The following is a 15,888-nucleotide window of genomic DNA, read 5'->3' on the forward strand; positions in this document are numbered from 1 at the left end:
TTTCCTAACTGTTTCTTTGCTGCTGTGATGACTAAATTTCCCCAATGTGGGATTAAATAAAGTCTTGTCTTAGTCTTATCATAGCCCATAGGTTTAAAAATGCTCTTCCCAGTAGTAATTCAGTCTGTGCTAAAAAATATAAAAGTTCGGTAACCAGCACTATTCTACTACTCTTATTATCTAAAGCAGGGGTCTTCAACGTTTTTCAGGGCAAAGACCCCCAAACTGATAGCGAGATGGAGCAGGAACCCCTTACTATATATATATTGTATAAAATTGTGTTTTATATTAAACTGGAGGAGCGCAGGAGGCTTGGATGGACAGGTCCAGGCTAGTCTCGCGCTGTGAGTGAACCGGTGTCCAGCTTGAGAGAGCTCCTGTGTGTCGCTGAATGTGCATTTCTGACTGAAAGATAACATCTTCTGCCTCCATTTATCCATTTGCTACAATATGTCGGATTCATGTTAATGTGTATTTAAAGACATTTAAATTGGGGGGGGGGGGGGGGGGAATAAATAAAAAAATTGTCTAATCAACCAAAAATTTCACAGACCCCCTGCAGTACCTCTGCGGACCACCTAGGGGTCGCGGACCCCCTGTTGAAGACCTCTGATCTAAAGAACGGTTGAATCTGTGTCCAGAATACAGTTTTAACGTTGAATTTCTATCGTGTCACAGCCATAAATCAAAATTGATTCAAATTAGATTTGCTGCTTTTACATGTAAACAAAATATCCAATTAGAAAAAGTTGACATTCCACATGAGGTGTTACAGGTGAATATAAAAAGAGATACAAAAATATGATTTAATCACCCAGCTGACAATATTAGATCTTATAATTAACATATCTACCACCTAAATTAATGTTTGGACTTTCTCCAGTCCTTCTTTTTAGATGCCAAGATCTACTGCAAATTATCACCATTAATGTTCCTGTGAGATTCAAACAAGACTTCTGCCTTCTTGTTTTGTATCTTTTCCAATCCTGAGTTGGCCAGCCTTGATGCATGAGGTTTTTTGGAATGCTGCAGCAGGTTCGCTTCACTCTTTTCTCAGTTGCCAAAACTCCCAGTTCATGCCAGAGAAGCTGTCCTATGTCATGGTATGATACCACCAACGTTGCAAGTCTAATTTTGGGTTAATCTATCCATTAAATTGGACGACTGGCATTATGTTTTCCTTGATGGGCCTTTGAACAAACTCTTGACTGTTATGTCTCAGTCAAAATGTCTTGATTTCCAGGAACCGTAGAGTTTTTAATAAGTCGTCCACAGTTGTAACCTTTTGTATCTCTTCTTTGACCAAAGTCCTTCTTGCCCCTGTCCTCAGTGCAGAGACGCCCCCAATAGATTTATTATGAAGCCAATTGTAATTCCTCTTCAGACTCCCAGCATCCATCCCCAGATCTTTGCCTCTTTATGGTTAACCCTTTTTTGGACAGTTCTTTGGACTTCAACTGTTACTCTTCCCACATTTGTACTGTGTCTGTTCATTTGTGGAGTATATTTTTGAAATTAGGTCAATATGTATATCTCACATCAGAAAAAAGGACGTTTTGACAGAAACTGCGTTGATTTTAATTGGTAGTGAAGTTTTAATCCAATTGCAACCGATTGTGATGCCAACCATTGGTTTGTGAACTGACGTTTTGAAGCCTTTGGCCTGGCATTTTGGCTGTCTTCATCTTAGTTTTTTGAAACCAAGGGACCTTTTTTGGGCAAGCTGGGAAAGAGCAGGGGATCTCGGTCAGAATTGGACGACCTTGAGAATTCAAGGACATTATTGCCCCCCCCCCCCACACACACACACACCTTTAGCAGAAACATGAACATTCCTCAACCATAATGTCAGAACCCTCCCCCCAAAAAAACAACAAAAACCCAATAACTAACAAACAAACAAACAAACAAACAAAAAACAAACAACATTACGCTCTTTAAGGCCAAATATCAAATTAATTAAAGACTTATTTCCCGATAGACCACCAGAACACTGATCAGAATTAGTGGATTTAATGAATGACACCATATTGACTTGTGGAAATAATTTGTTGACTTGTATTTCATGAGCGACCATGAATTAGAGTCTATGGAGGCAGATGATTTTTGGAGCCAACCCCTAGTGAGAGTGGTATTGCACTTCCACCAGTCACTTCCGCCTTGGCTTCACTTTTTAGACCTGGAAGCTGCGTTCACTTTAATATACAGACTATGCTAGTGACACAATAATGACTTGTGGAATAAAAATATTGTCTCCAGAAGTTCATAAGAGAATTTTATACTGCTTGAAAGGTAGTCTATGGGGCCAGATGCTTTTTGGAGGCAGCCCCTAGTGGCTGTCAGTGGTATTGCACACTTCTGCACAGGCTTCACTTTTCAGACCTTTAAAATGCATCCCTTTTTATGAACAATCTATAGTTTAATAGACTTAAGTGATCACAGGAATTGCTTTAAGCAGGGTTGCAGCTACCATTAAGGACACTGAAAGAGAAAGAGAGTCAAGTCTTGATTTATGCCTTGCATGTAAAATTCAATTGTATGTTGTTGTTTTTTTTAATTGTTTTTGTTGTTGTTGTTTTAACAAATTAATCATTAACAATGTAAAATAATACAATTTTCCATACACTGTTTATAAAGTTTTTGTTGTAGCAAATTCAAAAAATAATATTTATACTCACATTTTAATGTCTGTAAATATGTTATAGCAATATATAGCAACCGAAAAACAAACGTAATATATTTGAAAAAAACATGCAAACTAATGACCTCAGTATGTCTAAAATGATGGCTGCAGCTCTGGTTTGTACACTGTGTAGAAATTATTGACAAAGTCAAAGAAAGGCACACGTTGCAGTTATGTGGTTTTCATATGTTGTGGTGATATGAGTTTGTCCTTGAGTTGCCAGCCTCAAGACAGATGGGAAGTCAGCGTAGGGCTCCTCACATCTGTGTTGACCACAATCTGAGCCATTCAGCTCCTTTCACAAGGCCCTTACTGCTCTGAAAATTAGGATATTGTGTTGTTTGACGTCCGTCTCAACAGCACTCCATTTCAAAATAACAGCACTAACAAAATACCAGCGTGACTTCAGAAAATAATATGAGTTTTTTTACCGTATCACCAAAAAAATTGAAATATGTAAACCAGTTCACACTTTGAAGCATAATGGATCTCAGGGTATTTCACCTCCACTTCCAACTCCTCACTGTACTGAAATAAAATAGCGTCCTCTGCAACAAAACTTCAATAGAAAATTGTAAATCATAAAGTTTCAAACCCCAAATCCTAAAACTTCAGCTATGATAACAAAATGTAAAATACCTGAATGTGTTTGGTCACAGCTTGTGTTTCATTGCTTCTGAAACCCGACTGGACTCTGGTAGCACTCAGCATCTAATCGTAGCCGCTCATTCATCCTCATATGCTAATGACACCATGAACAAGCCAATAGGATTCAATTCCCACAGTCGGTTACTGTATCCAATATTCCTGTCAGCATATCCTGCGAGGACAAATTGGGAACATGATATTGACAAAAGCTAATTTGGTGGACCGCCCCCCAGAGTGGTGGACTTCATTTCTCTGGGGCCCAGCAGGCCAGACCATTTGTCATCATTATCATTAGCAACAGGAACTGACCCATGTGCCTACTGCTAAACCCCAGAATAACTCCGTCCCTCTGTATGTCGTTATATGCCTGTTTCCTCAACAGTAATAAAACCGTACACTTATTTAAATGAGAAATAGTATTTATTCTACCCCTGAGCTGCAAAATCTCAGCCTAGAAAGCCACTGCCTATCAGAAATGCATCCAGCAGAGAGAACCGAGGCATGACTTCATGGACGGACACACACCGTACAACAAGGAGAGAGCTGGATGGCGCCTGTTAAGAAAGTAAATCCCAAATCACTCGCAGGGGCACGTAAATCTGAACGGGATGGCCCCGATTCACAATCAGCCCGAGGCAGATGGCTTTCAGCCTGTGAGCAAAGTACAAATCCAGCAAACTGTGTGGCCACCTCCTCTTCCCTCTCCTCCTCCTCCACTAATCCATTTTCAATCATGCACTTTTTGGATTATGCCTCTATGTAATTCTTCTCAGGTATTGTTTTATAACTTAATATGATATTTCAATTTGGGCGAGTTGGGTTATGGGTTTAGGACACCGTGCAGGGTTGGATAAGCAGCGGAGGTCTGCAGGCAGCAGATTGGAGCAGAGGGTTAGTGCCGGGCTGAAAGAAGCGTGATAAACCTTTGACACAAAGTCCGAACGGAGCAGGTGCATAAAGGTGGTGAGACTGACCTGATTCAGTCTTTCGAAAGGCATCCCGCATTGTGATGTCAACCCTGCATTTGTACCGACTCTCAAGTGTATCACCTCCCCAGAGAAGTTCGGAAGCATCGGATAGTCAGACACTTTATATAAGAGAGAAATAAGTGAAGAGAGCAACTCTGACGCCACCACCTTGATTCACCTTGTCCATATCATTATCAATCAAAAGCTTCCAGAGTCAGAGTTTTATAAAAGTGAAGAAAATACTTCCCCTTTCATTTCCCTCCCTAGTTCGTTGAAGGATTCTTAGGACTCACTAAATCTATATCTGTATAACTGTAGGTCCAGATATTTAAGTTGCCTATATCTGTGGGGACTTGATATAATAACCAGAAACAAATGCGAGTTTCACTGACTATCAAGTGAAATACATAAATAAGAAGTACTCCTTCCATTCGTTACAAAAAACAAAACAAAGCAAAATGACAAAAAACCTGTAAATATATTTTTCCCATGATGTTGTCCTCCTGGATTATTTGCATTAATTGCTTGCAGTGATCTAATACAACTAGAAATATTAATTTGCAATGTAAACATTATAGCAAAAATCTCTGAATCTTCTCACAGTTCTGTGCCAACGTTTTAAAGATCCACTCCAGAAATATTTTCAAGATATATATAAAATGCTTTGGTTTGAGAAATAATTTGAGTCTCATATTTTTTTCCACAAGAAATACATAAAAAGATGAGAAAAAAAAAAGAATTATCTCGTACATCTATTCCGTCTCCCTCATTAAAATTCCAGAATCTACAAATATGCAAAAAAAAATGTCATTTCTAAAGCTTAATTATTGGACACAAGATGCCTCTTACTTCACTTTAGTCTATTCTCAGTGTATGTGCACTGCAGCCATCCAGTTTCGACATGATACTTGTGTAAGTTAATTTGGCCAATGATTGACTGCCAAACTATTTGTGATGTCACAAATTCTGCTCGTGAGCCCTCCCCTTAAAATTTGATTTTCAAAGAGCAAAGACAAACCCTCCCCCCCTTCAGTAGATGGTTATGAAATCAGCCTTCAAACTCTCCACATCCTTCATTGTGCACAGTGAAGCTCAAACAGCTGTAGGAAGCATAAGAAAAGCATACTGTATTTTCTAGTGGAGGAGGACTTTAAAATATTTAGGTTTTTATTCATCACAGAGGAGGGAGGCATCTAATTGGTCCCAAATTCATTCTGCTGCATAACAACGACCCAAAACACACAGACAGAGCTATAAAGAACTATATTTAGTCTGCAACACATGTGGCCCCTACAGAGCCCTGATCTCAACATCACGGCGTCAGAGTGGGTTTATATGAAGAGACGGGAGACACTGAGACCAAATCCAGAGAGCAACTGTGGCAAGTTCTCCACGATGCTTGGAACAACCTGCCAAGTATCCTGAGCACACCAAATATTGATTTGATTCAGGGTTTTCTCTTTACGGCATTTTGTATGAAGGCACTGTAAATAATAAACATTCATGGTATTATCTTTCAAAACATCCTCGCTTTAATTAGTTACTACCTAAAACTTTAGTACAGTACATCGTGCCGTTGTATCACCCAACCATATGCATCAGTAATAATACTTTATAATACTTAAACCTTAATTTCCTGTTAATACTTTTGGACTTTTACTTCAGTAAAATAATAACTGCAGGAATTTTTATTTACTGCTGGAAGTCACCACTACCCGGTCTGCAGATTTGCCTGAGTCTTTTGGCCCCTGCAGCATTTACTCCTGATGACACAGCCGTATTATACCCCATAAAAGTCTATCAAGCACAAGCTTAAATGCAATATTTTGTTTATGAGGAAGCTGTCTGTCCACCTCCTCCCTCCACCTCCTTGACTAACAAACACACTCCTCCGGATAAAGGCAACATTACCCGCCACTGAACTGGCGCACAAATCCAATACCTCTGCACCTGGCGTCCGCCAGACAGCGATGTGCAAAAACAGCTTTGCCCATCAATTTTCTAACAACCATCGAGAGTTATGACAAGAAGCAGGAAAAAAAAAAAAGAAATTTCACAGCACACAAGAGTGGCAGTGAGATATTGGAAGACAGCGCCACGTGATTGTGGGTCCCTCAAGTAAAGAGGAATCTATTGAACCCGTTGATGGATTAAAAGGGACATGGTCGTTCTGTCTTTATGTGTCTGTGAATAATAATACTCCACATTCAGACACATCCTCCTCTCATTCTGTTTGCTGACCTCTGGCACCTCTCTTTTCATGCCCTAATGTGTTAATATACGTGGGTTATCTATTGGTGTACACGTTCTTTAGCCTTGTATTGGTGCCTGGCTTCATTTACAAAATCTCTGTGCTAACCCTGGTCTGCACGAGCTTAGTGTTTTTAGGCCTTGAAGAAAAGACAGAAAAGAGCTTAACTGTCTGCAGATGAGCCTCAGAAATGTATTGTGAGTGAACATTGTATACGGTGTCTTTGTATTGAGTCAATAAGTGGGAATTGAATGTGCTCTTTGGTAGCTTTCCACTGTGCTCTCCTCTTTCTTGTCGCTGAGTGAATTAGAAAAAAAGAAAAGAAAAAAAGAGGTTCATGTCAGGCAAGTTGCCCTTGGGCTCAGAGAGGAGAGGGAAAAAGAGAGAGGCAGCTGCGTGAGGAACTGTCTCCACAGCAGAGATCGTCGGATCCTTAACCTTTTCCACTGTGACGCAAATTAAGTTTTGATCATGTTCGGGTACTTTGGGCGTGCTGGGCTTGATAGGGTTTTACAATTTAAAACCAATAACTCAACTTGGCTTTTTGTTGAGATTTCAAGCCTTGAAAAGTTACTTTCTGGCTCACATGGTGCTTTGGAGTCCCCCCACCCTCTCAGCTCTAACTGCTCAATGAAGGAGAAAGAGAGCGACTGACATGACAGGTTTTTCTATTAAAAAAACAAAAAAAGCTTGTGTCTGTTGAATTTGTCCTCTGATTTGTTTGCTTAAACCCTCTGGTTTGTCAATGATTTGTCTACTCCAGGCTTCCCTTTGTTGCAGATAGAAGTCATTCAAAGTCATAAAAAAAAATGTATGTAACTTTAAAAGTAATACATGTTGTCATAATTTTAAACATCAGTAGGTCAAATCTTTTTTCTTTTTTTTAATCTTAGACTAATGAGTGTTAACATCAAGATGATCAAGTTCAGTGGCTACATCTGGCTCAGCATTTATCATAGCCCCCACAGATCTCAGTGGTTTTACATTATTTAGAGTCATTTTACTCTGTGCTTTCTGCAAGCTTTATCTTTCTTCCTGTTTTGTGCCATAAAATAATCTGCCAGAAAGCAGTGCTATTGGTTTCCCACTCGCAATTTAATGTGATCACATGTTTAGACAATAAAAACGTCTCTGTGGTCAATTTGCGGCTTGAAAAAACAGACAAACTTCCAAACCCAAAGGATTCATGAAATAATTAAAGCATGTTTCTGGTCATGGTGGCTCTCAGCTGCTGCTCGCTGGCTCCAGCAAAGAATTAAACTTCAGGTGAAAGTCAGTTGTCAAAGCCTCAGCGCCTCATTGTGTCTGAGAGCAGTGAGTCTGGTTACTCTCTGCTGTCTCGCAGGCTCTTTTTAAGGAGACACTCGGAATCCGTTTTTTTTTTTTTTTCTTTTTTCTGGCTCCTTCATTCTGTGAAACTTTCAAGAAAAACGTTACGTTTGGCTGTGGAGGATTTTCTCTTGTAAAGTCTCCACCTGTGTGTCCGGCTCTAGGTGACGTTGCGCTGGTACCGGGAGCTCTCCTCCATTCCCCGGGAGCGGCGGAGACAAGCGGGTCGCTCCTACACGCCGAGTCTCCCGTTCCTGCGCCGCGCTAAGATGTCCCGTTTTAAAGCGGATTTATTTGGCTGCAACAGGCTACATGACTGCCTCTTCTCGACGGCATGAACCACTGAAAACCCAGGTGAGAGGCTCAGGCAGCCGATTTCTTTTGATTTCATTAATCTCCAAGTGCATGGCGGGGCGCGTAAACTTTTGAAGCTCCGCCACGACGCGCGCCGAGTGGGTGGCCAAAAATGTGCGTCGTGATTCGAGAAAGTAAGCGGACTATTTTAAGAACAGATGCTATTTTGCCAGGTCATCTCTGTCTACTTTGAGTCCTGCGCCATACAAATACCTTTCCCGTGCTTGGTGATGTGGGCTACTAATCAACACAGGCGACACCTTTGGGGGCGATGACCAAAAATAAATCAGGTGTAGCCTTAATGCTGTTGTCTCTACAATGGAGAGAAAAGAGCTGTTTCACACTTTCTAACAGCAAACTGCTTTTAAAAATATATGTGTGTGTTGTTCGCCTGTATTCGATGTTTAAAGGACACATGGACGCGCTTTGGGCGCACAGAACTAAGGCGTAAAGGCTTCTGAATCTCCACATGTAGGTCGAAGTGAATCAGTCGTGCTGTGTGCCGATAATAACACACATGATTCCATTTGTATGAGACAGCGCTCCTGTCATCAATTTGAAATTTCCTCTCACGCTGGATAACCACCTCTTTTCTTTATGGTTAAAAAATACGACTTTGACGCGCGTTTATTTATTTTATTTTTTTTGTGAGGTCTGTGTGTCTGTCTTTCCTTTTAACAATATACTTGAATATTACAACCACTAACAGAGGTCAGTGATGTGCGAGAGGATGATTAGGGGCCTCTCTTGGCCTGTATGGAGGCTGGATATAGACTTCGACACATTCAGCTGTGGAGAGGGTTGTCAGGCTGCTGCGTGGTTAACCTGTGCACCAAGTGTCATGACCCGACTTCTTCTAACACCCTCCTCTCCCCACTCCTCTCACTCTTTGTGATAGTCAATTAAGGTGTGAGAATACTGTGCACTTTAAAAGCATTAAAAACATTTTTTTTTTTTTTTTTTTTGTGACTGTAGCCTTCAGCTGAAACCAAAATTATCTTAAAACATGTCACCTCATAATCAGTCATTTACTCCTGACAGCAGATCTGAGAGTTCTGCTATTATATTAAGATAAATTCATGACGTCTTTCTTGCATTTATTCATGTCCCAATTATCACGATCAATTGAACTTTTAAGTCTTAGAAATACACCTTCACTAACGCCCTCAGCCTTTTTACTTATTATTCCCTGGGATTACACCATGCACATCTTCCCTCCATTCATTTGGAATATAAATAACTCTTTTAAAGAGGCAATATAAACTCAGGGTACCCCCATTTTTATCTACACAATAGGGATTTTGTTACAACAAATTAAAACGTGTTTTCTTTCATTATGCAAATAGTATGATTGCTAATGAATTGAATTATGTACTAATATATGGCATTTCAGCACGTCCACAACGGGTTGGATATGTGAGAACCAGAAACACAAATATATTAACACTTTTCCTCACATATGTTTTGATTTTTGTTCACGTTGTTAGTCGGTTTTCCAGTAATAATCACCCAGAGTCCGAATTGTTTTGCTCCCTCTATTTGGCCCGGATGCTCTAATTCCTCGGAGACTCTATTAACGTCCGCGTTGTTGGATAATTCTGCGCTGCGAGGCGACTCGGGTGAACTCCACCAAAAGAGGTTCAACTACAGGCGATCCTCCTCCCTCCTGAGTTCCTAACGCGTCCCGAAAGAGGATGGCGCGTGTTGATGTCTGCGAGGGGGGTGGGGGGGCTGAAGGCGAGGTGGAGAAGGGCTGGAGGGGTGGGGAGAGAAACCATAGGTGTGCGTGGGGGGGAAACAAGCTGAGTGTGCGTCTCATCTAATAGAGCCTCGGAGCGCGTTATCTTCTCCGTCATCTCCGTCTGGGCGGTTGGTGCTGCGCCGTACCGGGGAGACGGCCAGGAGAAGATGCGTTGACGCGAACGGATATTCTCAGCAGCCGAGACTAATTGGTGTGATTCATGTCCCTGTTGAGTGGCTGAAACCGGAGGGAGCGAAAAGAGGAGAAGTGGGGACGAGGTTCGCGCAGAGATCCGCACGCAGGTGTCTTTGGAAAATGGGGGAATTATAAAAAAACAGCTCGTAAAAGAGGAGGAACGGTACGCCAGCAGGTCAAAGTTTCTTTTGCAGTAGTGGGGTTTTTCTTTTCTGCGGACATCACTATTGAGGCACTCAGATTGACTTCGTGATGGAATGACACTTTGGAGAGAGGATGATGGACACTTTGGCACCGGAGCTCGTGCTCAAAAATCCTCCCGTTTCCACCAGGCGCGGTGCTGACCGAGCCCCCCGGACGGCGATCAGTCATTTGTTTTGAAGTGGCAAGAAAATCCTCCTCTTGATTGGAACAAGAGTGAGACATGGTGCGCGCAGCGATTCCTCTGAGACTGACGTGCGTACTCATCACATTGCCGTTAAGGAGCGCATCTTAAAGAGCTTCATTCTTCATTCATGTTCATTCCGCTGCTCTGAACTTGTTGAGCGGCGTTAAAGAGCAGGGGCACAGGGAGTACCCGGTCCAAGAGGGGCATTCAAGAAATGTAAGTTTTCCCTTTGATTGTAAAATTCACTTTTTCTGTGTTGAATCGTATAAATCTACACTTGAAGTAGCTCGTTGTTAGAAGTAACTTGGCTCTGACTTATCTGCATTCATCTTCAACAATGAACAGATAAGGAGGAAAAATACCGTTTTTAAAATTTCTGAACAGCATAAACATCTTTAAAGACGTCCCGAATCACATAAAAAGACGTAATAATGGAAATGAGGACGCATCCAAAACTTGACACCATTTCCTCGGGTCATTTCCAGAGGCGCCCCCTTGTGGAACTCATCCCAGAACCGTTGCCTATCTATCATCCATAATTACATTTGTGTCATGCTACAGCCTGTTGGCCTACGTTTAATACGTCATTATATCAGCAGCCTGTTACAGATAGATTCGTTTTGGTTTGTGGTTTCAGTATCGTCCACTTTTAATTTTTACACATAATTTAATTCCAACATGCTGGATTTCATTGCTGCTTTGAGCTTTAAAGGTCTGAGTTTGACTTCAGGCATATATTTAACACAGCAGTCTGTGACTGTGCATGCTCTTCACTTAGGATATCATTAATAATAGCTACGACCTCAGGACCCACATGATTATACCGTGGCCTTGACGTAGATAATACCCTACAATGATTCTTTATAAGGATGTACTTATCATCATTATCATAAGACTTGATTGCTTCTGGGTTCAGGGTGAAGCTAAACACCGACAGCAGGAACACACTTTGCGTTGGAAGTTTAGCATTTTGGAAACCAGATTAAAGCTGAAATGGATCATATTAGATTTCAATGTGCAGCTCGCAGTCCGAGTGATTTTATTGTCACTGCGGTATTCCTTGACTCTTTTTCTCCTTCTATGAAATAATGGAAGGTAGTAATGAGTCATCCTGAGCGGTTAAAGCAGCTGTCGCTTTAAAGGGTGCCTTTTCACAATGCTGTCAGCTCGAGAGGGAGCTACCTGGGCGAGCACATTCTTTTCCAGCTAAAGTGGACATTTTGAGTATCCAGACATGTCACTGTGGTTGCAGAATAATGTGCTAGCAGCCTCTTAGGAAAAGTGTCTTTAATAATGCAGAAGGTGTTCCCGTGTCGCAAACAGAGGCATGCTTGGTGGCGAGGAAGAAGCAGAGAAGGAGGAAGGGAGGGAGAGAGGGACGGCGAGATGGAGGGAGGGTGGCCGAGGCGTGATCTTGTCTCATTGGGTGCCCCGTGCACCGCTGTGCATGTGGCGCTGGAGTAACTGACGCCCGAGGGTGTTCAGCTTGACTCGGGGCAGCGTCGCCACAGTCACCCTGTCAAAAGTGCTGCTCTCTCTCGCACACGCAGAGCGCATGAGGCAGCTTCAGCAGCTCGGGAGAGGGGGGGGGGGGGGGGGGGGAGGAGGAGGAGGAGGAGGATGGAGCCGGATAGAAGGGGTGATAGAAGATTGTGGCAGATGCAGCTGGTGGAGGAAGGAGAAGAAGCAGCAGTCAGGGACTTGCATGCCTTCAGAGGCCTGACCTGTCGGGGCTCCAGTGGAAGCTGGATTTAAAGGAGAGGCTGCAGCCGCGTCCTGTTAAAGGAACCATTACATCAGGCTTCAGGCAGCACTGACTTTTTTTTTTTTTTTCCTGTTTCTGTTTATTCATGAGATTGGAAAAAACTCTCAAACATAAACACCTAATGATATTCAGGGTGAGAAGGGCTCAGATTTGGTTGGACATGTCAGTGGTGGAAAACAAGCCCCAGTCTGAGCCTGTTTTTTTTTTTGCTTCCTGAAACAGCTGAACGGTTTGTGTAACCCTTTGAGCACAACTTCAACTCTCAGCTCCCGTGAATCAGCCAACCCATCCCCGACACACCAGTCACTTAAACAGCTGTCAGCATTCCCCCCGGTTTTGCTACCTGTCGTCATTATTAAAAGATCATAAGCCAGCCGATTTAAGGCGGCGTCATTTTAAGAAGTGGGAAAGAGCTCTAAGTGATGGACTGACTTGGAGGGAAGCCCCAGGGATGCATTATAGGCGTGCTCGCTGTTCCACGGGAACGCTGCCGCTGTCAGGTTTGCAGGGCCACGCTCTCCTCTCCGTATGTTTATTCATGAGGACAGCGGCCCTATTGGCAGGTTGTTAACAGGAGAGATTAGGGATTCTGGAAAGGCATGCAGGCAGAGAAATCTGGTGAGTAGAGCATCGAGAGCAGGCAGGAGACTTCCTCTTCTTTTTTTTCTTTTTTATCTGAAGCCAGGCCAGTTTCTATCTTTACCTCTCTTTCATCTGTTTTTGACTGTCCGTCTTCCTGTCCTTCTCTCGTTCTCTCTCCCGTGCTCTTGTTTCTCTTTTAGCGAGGCGCTGGTGGGGAATATGAAACAGGTGGAGAACGAGAAGATGAAAGTGGGCAGAGACAGGACAGAAGCAGGGTCAGAAATTGCCCTTGGAAGTGCACAGGATGCGTGAAATTAAAAATGAAAGGTGGGAAAATAGCCCAGATATCAGCGGTAACTTTATAATTATTCCACTTTACTCTGGTCTGAGCCCACCTTGTAGTGATAAAGTGGACTTTTTTTTTCTTTTTTTTTTTTTTTACATTTTGAGATATTGCAACTCGTCAAATGTTTTAATAATGTGGCAGGTGTATGAGTACTGCCCCTGGTGGACCACCATGGATGATTTTAGAGAGATTATGACCCAACAGTTCCTTCTAGTTTGTCCTGGGTGAGAAAATATGGGACTTCATAGAAGAGCCAAAAATGCAGTCTGAAGCGGCTGAGAATGTTTGCACTACACAGACGGCAACAAGAAAAAATGCTGAACCCACACAAAATACTGGTCAAAAATTCAAATCGTACTAATAATACGATCAATACGGGAAAAACTGGAGAGTGGAAAGTGGAAAGATGTGAAATGAAGTGTTGAGGTGTAGAGGAGATGAAAAAAACACAGAGTGTATTTTGATGTAAAGTTTGATACAACTGTCATTAAAACACCTAAAAGCCTCAAAATGTCAAAACCTGGATGTCACACACCTAAAAAGCTGGAAATCGAGGACGAGCGTGACAGGAGATGAAGGACGTGCTCCTTCATCCGTTCATTTGATGAAATGCATGATTTCCGAGTGATTCCAAGCAGTAGTAGAGAGCAGCTCTGGGGACATGCGTGAAACGTTTCCCTCGTGATTCGGAGAAACACTCAGTCATGCTCGAGTGGCCTCGGGGATGAAATGGAAGCGGACACCAGGGACTTGTTTCTCAGCCCCAGAGACGGACGAGTGCTCGGGCGCCAAAGGGGCGGCTGTTTGGGTGGGTGGTGACCGCAGCCAACCAAACACCCCCCCCCCTCCTCCCTCCACCCCTCCAGCCCTTCCCCACCCCGCCGGTTGGACCGAGACTTGTGAAAGATTCATGTGATTAAATATAAGAGCTCGCAGGCTGCAGCACCGGCAGGTTGATACCTACGGTCCCCTGCTGTTTCAGGCAGGCTGCGAGTGCACGCTTCATGAACCGTATGTAGTACAGCATTGTCTAATGTGTTGATTTATTTAACCTGACGCTGCCAATAGTTTTTATTGCTGTTTTGTTGCTATTTATGGGGCCGTTTTCATGCAGACAAACATGCAGATATTCAGTGTTTCCACCATGAAAGCATTCATTTGAAGGTGGGAAATCTAAAACACAATTTAGACCAACGTGAGACATCTAAACTCGCCACTGGAATTTTGCATTATTTATTGAAAGGATTTAAATTTCACCCTCGTAGTTTTGTAAATATCCTTAAAAGAAGTTGAAGCCACTTTTATTTCACTCGTTGCTACACTTTAAAATTGCTGCTTTAAATTTTTAAAACAAAAAAAGCTTTACAATTCAGACTGGAAGTGTTTGGAAAGTTACACTCTTGTCTTTCTGCTCTTCAGGCCCTCTGCATCAGCTCATTCAATTCAAAATACAATAATGGATTATGCCAAGTCTCTGAGTCGGTTTACATCAGGTCAGAAAGCAGTGTGTGAGGTATAATCCTTCATGTGCATCACTTCAATTACTTTTGAACTGAGGCACATGAAGTAAAAAAAAAAAAAAAAAAAAAATCATATTTAATATTTTTGAGAAAATCTTGGATGCTGTCAGTGGCTGCCTGAAGTCTTTAATCCCAACTTGGTATCACAGCAAAGTTTCTAAAACACCTGTCAGTTAACTCGAGGATACCGTGTCAGTGTCACGTTTTGCATCACCTAGGTGTGGATACCTGTGTAGGCACCAAAATCTTCGTGGTTAGGTTTAGATAAATGTTATGGTTTGTTTTAAATGTGACACGGTCGCAATTTGGTCGTGCTTTGGCAACAGAACTACTCGGTTAGTGTCAGGAAAAGATCATGGTTTGGGTTGAAATAACACAAGTAACGTTAAATATGTCACTTAAGTTACTTAAGCTACTTTATGTAAGTTAAATATGTCATGTTATATAAGTAACTTATTTTTGTTATTTAACAGAAATCTCAGAATACCGGTTGTCCGGGTGAAAGTCCGGGTTTGATGCTAATGCCTTTGACAAAACTGCAATATTTAAGGCCCTGGGTACGAGAGTGGGCTGGTCATAGATGCGTGTACTTTTCACGCTAAGGCGAGGCATAATGTGACACTGACACGGTATCGTCTATTGGACTGATAGTTGTATTACATGATTTGGCCTCCTCCATCTCCTGCACAGTTTTTGGTCTCTCTGGCTTCAGTCTCAGCTGACTGACTCGGCCAGTGAAAGATGTACCATCTCTTCGTGCTGTGGAAGCTTTTTGGATGGTTTGGTCGAATGTTTAGCAACATTGCCTTTCTACATGCAGCCATGCAGTACATGCCCAAGCCATGACCAGAGCACCACCACGTTTTGACCGATGAGATGGTGTTTGGTTCATGAACTGTTCCCTTTTTTTTTTTCCCACTCCATTATTTAACAGTTAATTTTGTTTAACCATTTTTGTCGAGCTTTGTTCCAAACTAGTTTCTCTCTGAGATGCTAATGTGAGCTGCAGGTGGCCTTTTTGCTTTTGAGGCTTTGCATGTTGCGGTGAATCCTCTGAGGTTCAGCTCATGAAGCCGTCTCATGATTGTTGACAGGGCAACATGTGCGTTTACATCCTG

At 42.3% G+C, this 15,888-nt stretch overlaps 1 protein-coding gene across 6 annotated transcripts in view; it reads left to right on the forward strand.

Moving 5' to 3' along the window:
- The first annotated feature begins 7,971 nt into the window (after positions 1–7,971).
- The window catches only part of ntng1a (netrin g1a), a 116,345-nt gene continuing 108,428 nt past the window's right edge, over positions 7,972–15,888 (forward strand). For 5 of the 6 annotated variants that reach the window (XM_069151402.1, XM_069151399.1, XM_069151397.1 and 2 more), the window contains exon 1: positions 7,972–8,233. The gene's annotated coding sequence lies outside the window, so the exon portion shown is untranslated. Of the gene's footprint in view, positions 8,234–10,065; positions 10,774–15,888 lie in introns of those variants that run through there. The other variant, XM_069151398.1, reaches the window with a different exon arrangement.

Source organism: Embiotoca jacksoni, unplaced genomic scaffold (genome assembly GCF_022577435.1).
Source record: "Embiotoca jacksoni isolate LCO1_2020_lvr unplaced genomic scaffold, fEmbJac1.0.p SCAF_17, whole genome shotgun sequence".
In the NCBI taxonomy this organism is placed as follows: domain Eukaryota; kingdom Metazoa; phylum Chordata; class Actinopteri; family Embiotocidae; genus Embiotoca; species Embiotoca jacksoni.